This window comes from Solanum stenotomum, unplaced genomic scaffold (assembly GCF_019186545.1).
Source record: "Solanum stenotomum isolate F172 unplaced genomic scaffold, ASM1918654v1 scaffold35358, whole genome shotgun sequence".
NCBI classification, from domain to species: Eukaryota; Viridiplantae; Streptophyta; class Magnoliopsida; order Solanales; family Solanaceae; genus Solanum; species Solanum stenotomum.
In genome coordinates this window covers 87,222-94,205 of record NW_026033408.1, presented here as the reverse complement: position 1 = coordinate 94,205, position 6,984 = coordinate 87,222, and the positions used below count along the sequence as shown (strand labels likewise).

The window sequence follows — 6,984 nt, the reverse complement described above, 5'->3', positions numbered from 1 at the left end:
GAGTCGAATATCATATCTTTGAGTCGAATATCATATCCTTGAGTTGAGTATCTAATCTCTGAGTTGAGTATCTTATCCTTGAGTACTTCTGAGTTGAGTAAGTTTGAGTAGTTTGGAGTATTCCTTGAGTTGAGTAAGATTGAAAAGAGGCAAGTATGTTTCCTTTTTATCAAGTTTCAAGCTTATGTTTATGTTTTAGAATTCCCCTTACATGCTCGTACATTCCACGTACTGAGCCATTTGGCCTGCATCTTTTCATGATGCAGACACAGGTATTCAGGATCATCAACAGGAGCTTCGTTGATATATCCGAGAGTTCGAGTTAGCTATGGTGAGCCTTCTTGCTTTCGGAGGATTTCATTTACCTTTCTGTTATATCAGTTGTTAGGATGTCGTGGGTCTTGTCCCGACTTCCATCTTTATCAGTTAGAAGCTTCATAGATAGTCAGTATAGTTGAGAAGTCTGTATTATTCATTTATTTTATTAAATGTTTTAAAGACTTAAGTTGCCTATTTATGGCGAGTTGAATAATTTATTCTATTCGGAGTTTTCTTTTGAGTTAAAGCTTTCTATTTAAGTTTTATTAACTTTTATTTCAGTTTTTAAGCTTTGTATGCTTGAATCAGTTTTCCTCTTGTAGTCAGCCAGGATGAGGGTTCGCTTGGGGACCAGCAATGGTCTTCGAGTGCCGGCCACGTCCAGGGTGTAGGCTTGGGTCGTGACATCACGTTGGCAAGCTTATTGGACTTATACCGAAAGAAGAAACATAACAAATTTTACACTATCACAAACTTGGACTAAAGCAAGAATAAATAAAACAACATCTCTGCAAATGACCTTTGTTTTCAACAAATTATTAAGCATACAAAGGAACTTGAAACTCAAATGCTATCTACTAAGGTGAAAAGAAAAACACTTAAATTTTGGGAATAAACCGGAGGACTCAAGTCTTAACGAACAAGGGAGATTTCACAAATCGTGCAATGAAATATGATTCGGAGTAAAATTAATCTTTATGAAATTAAGCAAATCTGGACAACAGTAAATATAAGACAGAATGCTCAGGTTTTCAGCTATGGCTACATACAAACTAAAGAGAAGAACAAACGAGATGAGGAGGAAGAGGCGTGATTTATTTTTCTTTATTATTATTTTTTGACAGCATATTCTAGCGGTTAATGGACGGACTTCTTAGTTTTATTTTAGTTTAAGAAGAGAACAAACCAAAGCAAACCTACTACTCACACAAGACACCCATTTTTCAAGTGAACTCGAAATTGTTAGAAACAAGAAACAACATGTTATAAAAATCTAATAACGACTTAAGAAAGAAACTGAATCTTGCCCTTTAACTTAATGATCAAGAAGATGCATTAACTACATCCCTAATCACTTAGTTCATTGGGCAATCTCACAATGCAGGAAACAGAGATGTCGGCTCACATAGAAATGGAATCAAAACAAAGTAAATAGAATCCCAATAATAGACCCCCAAATATGCAAGCAGACGAGAACTCATTTTTTTAAATCCGTCGGAAATCATTAGTCAAGATTTAACTCAAATCACTTAATGAAAAGACACAAGGTGTTGAGCAGGGGATTTGTACATAGACAGAAGCAAGGTTTTGAACCCATTGCGATTTAAGCAATAAAAAAAAGGGTATAGTTTGAAGGGTGTGTGAAACTAAATTGATATTCAAGTAAGACAATCCGAGCAGACTACTATGAACTCTTCAAAATTTACGATTCTACAAATTATGCGGTCGAAATCAAACAGTCAACACATTGAGAGACAAATGACGATGAGCAGGAATAGATGTTACCTTTTAGAGTGCAGCAGAATTGGGGATGGTGACGAGCAGGGGCGACTTCACCACTAAGCAACTCCAAACGCGAACAGTGGTTAAGAAATCTAGGTAGGAATATCGAACCTAAACACTCAAAGCAAATATCTCCTCTCTTTTCCTTGAGTAGTTAGTAGGTATTCTAGCTATTTCCGCTTAAGCTATTCTATATATGTTTAACTCTAAAAATTCAAAACCAAAGTCCCCCCCCCTTTACAAATGAATAATCCAATAATATATAGAAGAAACTAGGATTCGGAATAAATGGGAAAAAGGACGAAAATCCGGCAAACCAAGGTCCAATTCCAAATTCAAAATGCCAAAATTCTTTCACAAATCAGGGAAGTCATCTTTTGTCTGAAGATTCAACCTCATTCCGGAAGAGGAAAGGGCTGCTCGACGCTCTGGATTGATTCCATCGTCCTCTCCATGCCACGCGGCTTAATCTCACGCTAGGGAGGACAACCACGCGGGCTGCTCCTGCTGTACGAGTGTACTGGCGAGGGAGAAAGGAGAAGATGACAAGAATAAAGTCGTTACGCGTACATAGACGTTGTGAACTGCTTTCCGTGAAGGCGCCATCTGCTTCTCTTTGAATTGACGTGAATTACTGTTAAGCGTGAAGCTCCTGGGTTCTCTTGTTGATACAAGAAATGGGCTGGGTCGGGTATATTTGGTGATGGGTTAATTGGCAGAGAATGGGCTGGTTTGGTTGGCAATTGATGGGCTGAAAATTAGGAATGGAAAGGGGTTGTGCAAGAAAGTGGAATTCAGCCCAAAATTTGGCATTTTTAAAGGTTGAATAAATTGAGGATTTGGCTAAGGAAACGTAATCAAACAATAACCCAAATTAATTTCAAAATGTAACTAAAACGAGATTAATCGGTGGACTTGGTCAACACTTAATCAAGACGAGTTAATACAAACTAATTAAGGAGCTTCTTAATTTTAACGGAATAAAACAATTAACTTAATTGTAATATAATTAATTTAGATAAAAACTAATTAATTCAAAATTAAAATCATAATTCAAACCAAAACTAATTAATAAAATATTTATTTTAACAGTGTAAAATCTTTTGATATGATTTTCAAATATTTGCAATATACTAGTCACATATATAATTATATGAAATATATTTATTGTTCAAAATACTATAAAAACCGACTGAAGTTACTTAAAGTAACCTTGAAACTATTTGAATTATATAAGGTTAATTATTCTAAATCGTTCGAAAAATTAAGAAGCTCGTGAATTAATCTATCGGGGAGGTACAAAATTGGGTGTCAACAAAGTTATCTACATGTTTTTCGTGTTTCAAATAAAAAAAGGAAAAAGGAAAGTAGGCAAGATTTATACAATCTACAACAACAAAAAAAATTATTAAATCGTTTAAATAAAACACAATGACCTTAAAATAGGTGGCCTCAAATTTTTGACCCTAATTGTTCGAAGGACAAAACTTTAAGTTTAAAAGTCAAAATTTAGTGAACTTGAAGTTGGGCAAGTGAAATCAAAAGTTCAAGATCTGTCACCTTTAAGATCAATCCCGTAAACCTATCAAGTAATTAATATAGTCCGAAAAACATCAAAGAGGAGATGGGATAAATTTAATTTTATCCTTCTTTCATGAACAAAATTTCGAATTTAACATGTTTTAACTTTTAAAATTAAAAGTTTACCCATGAAAATGGAGGCTGGGGAGGGGGGGGTGTTAAAAATTAATTATACGATACATCAAATTTACCACTAAGCCTATCTCACAGGAAAACGAGACATATATAAGTATGTGTGCATAACATACCGTGAGTTGAGGAGTGTAAGAGAGGAAATAGTCTCCCCAAACACTTGAATGATAGTTTGCCATTGGACGTGTGATAGTAGTATCAACCATTGCTTATTGATTCTTAATTTTTTTTTCTCTCTCTCTCTAAAATGTTTTAATTATTGCAATTTGATATTTACTGCTATATTTAGTGAGGTATTTTATAGTGCAATTAGGACGATAAGTGTCAAAGTGATAGATATTCTGCCCTATAATAAAAACAATTTTTTAGCGGTAATAAATATACGCGAGTGCTATCGACATTAATTAATTTTTCATTAGATTCAAAGTCGCTATAGGTTTTAAGAATAGTCACAAAAAGTGTTAATTAATTGCCACTAAAAATACATATTTAACGACAATTAAGTTATCGACTTATCATTGTTAATTAATTATCACTAAATATAATTTTTGATGTAATGCTGGAAGTTATCCAAATGACTTAATAAATTTAGTACTTTTCATGTCTCAAATTATTTGTCGTGATTTTTAAAATTAGCCATCATTTTAAAAGTTCAAGTATTTTCTCTCTCATTTTACCCTTAGCAATATTTTTGAAATTTACAAATATCTAAATTATGGAATGATACATATTCTAAATCTCCTTAATAATTTTTTTTACTCCAATTATATTCATGAATTAATTGATGTAAACCATAAAATAAAAGTTCCGTATCAAGCATAAAAATTATATTTATAGGATCATATCATTACAATCGTAGAAATAATGCGACAAATTCTCTTTCGAATCTTAGACTTTTCTAAAGCATTGGACATGTAACATGAGTGCAGATATTATTGAAAATAATCATGAGTTCATTGTTGGTATAGACACCAACATTTTATGAGAATATATAAAAGGTAATATATTTCCTTGAAGAGTTATCATAAAGATCAATGGAGATCAACTAATTTCAAGGAGGTGCACGTTATTATAGTTTGAGAAGGTCAATAACAGCCTTCGAATCATAGAAAATCTTAAGAAAAAATAATTAAAGGAATAAACAGATTTATATGCACATTGTTTTATTAATAAAATTATGTTTTGTAATAATTTATTTTTTATTAGTTTAAAATTTATTGCGAACAAACGAAAGGAATCATATTGTTCATGAGTTCACGAAATTAATTATTAGTTAAATGTAAAATCTTCATACATAATTGAACCAACCAAGAATCAAAAGAAGCTACAATAATGGAGGTATATATAGGTGTGTGCAAAATGAATGAAACAATTCAACAAACATTTCCACAAATAGCAGTAGAGCCCATAATTTTCCCAGTGTGCAATTATTACTGTCTCAAAAATGATATTTAGCAACAATTAATTAACGATAATAATTTAATTATCGCTAAATATGTTTTCATAGAGGTAATTACTAATGACAATTACATGTTATCACTTTTTATAAATGGTAAAGCCTATAACAACATTGAATCTAATATCTGTAAAAACCTTAATGTACATATTTATTGCTGCTAATAGCTATTTTTGTTATAGTATACCTTATGTTTAATATATGTATCTAACAAAAAAGTTTAACCTTATATATACCGTGTAATTTATCAACAAATGGGGTTCATTGCTTCTAGCTCCTAGATCCTTCCATGTACTATAGTCTTTTGATTTATTGGCCAGTATGTACACATCCTATTCCAAAAGGGAACCTACGACTTGTGTTCATTCACTGCTGCAACCATTTATAATTTGTAGTTCAATTTGCACTTCATATTTACATGTTTTAGACCACTACATGCACAGATGATATACTCTGATCTCTACGTTTCAATCTATTTATCTTACTTTTTTAAAAAAAAAAAACTATTTTGGATAATTTTTTTAATTTTAGTTGTCGACATGACATGACATATATTATCAAATATTAGTAGAGAGATTTTGACAAACAAATTGAAACGAATGGAGTAATATACTATCAAGTATTAGTAGAAAGAAGCACTCTAATACAAGCAACAATCACTTTGAAATGCATGTAGGAATCAACACGATTATCCTGATCATATATTGACACGTTCAACAAGCATCATGGTAATCATGTCTTTAATAAACTTTGTGGAGTCTGTAAAATCATCCCTTGGAAAATATCTACGTATGTGGCGTGCAAAATTTATGGCAAATTTGAGAACAGACGTTGGTACTTCAATATAACTACAACAAAGGAATTATGTGTTTATGTCCTTCCATGCATTTGTGATTTTCCTTCGTACCTCAACATATTCTCTGACTTCGAAGCTTCATATTCTTTCATGTAGCATTCTATGAATGAATCTGTATGGTGTCTTTTTTGTTCCGTCTACACCAAAGATTGAATTCAATTATTTATATAATTTGTGATGTGATCAGTGTGAGTTCTATATACATATATATAGTCCGTGTGTATATACTACTCCCTCCGTTTCACAAAGAATGGTCTAGTTTGACTTGACACGGAGTTTAAGAAAATAAAAAAGACTTTTGAATCTTGTGGTCTAGAGGACGAGTCATGATTTGAAGTTTATATATTTTTAAATTGTTACTAAACACATAATTCGTTATAGTTATTGAGTTTGCAATTAAATATTTATACATATTTAATAAATTAAAATTTTTGAATATATACTTCAGATAGATATACTTTAAAGAGTTGACATGAATAACATTACTATCTAAAGTATTGAACTTGTGCTGGCACATGCAAGAGTTACCTACAATCGAGAAAAATAGTTGCTTGGATCTTTTCACACATATTTTTCTTTTAATAAAAGATTGCAATGTAGATGTATTGAATCCTCTTTCTTTGATTTCAATTTTCGCCACTCAAAGGTGGAGTTCTCGTTATAAATACGAATTTGGTCGAACTCAATAATTTTTGTCTAAATTTTATATTTGTATTTAATATTATTGAATGTATACACTATTAATTTGAAATTCATGAATTTTCAAAGACTGAATCCTAAATTCATAAGTTTAGAGACTTCGGATATATTTGTTATGATATATACCTTCAAAAAGCCCAAAACATTTTTCTCAAAGGACTAACAAAGTATGGGAGATTTAAAATTTCCTTTTAGGAAAAAAGAAACACCAAATTTATGGTAAATATGTAGCCCTTCCTTCAAGAAAAATAAAAATCAAATAGGGTAAAAATAAATCACAATAAACACCTAACAATAACACCAGGTAATATATAGCACATAAAAACTTGAATTGATTGATACAATAATCCAACTACTAGGAGTGTCATCCTAGTTTCAATACAAACTACAATATGAATGAAAATACAACACACAAGAAGTCAAGAACTCATGCAAACAT

The 6,984-nt window shown here is 31.5% G+C and overlaps 1 pseudogene; it reads right to left on the bottom strand.

Annotated features, from left to right (window-relative positions):
* Positions 1 to 3,759, bottom strand: part of LOC125852443 (sesquiterpene synthase 14-like) — a 25,921-nt pseudogene extending 22,162 nt beyond the window's left edge.
* Between the last annotated feature and the right edge of the window lie 3,225 nt (positions 3,760 to 6,984).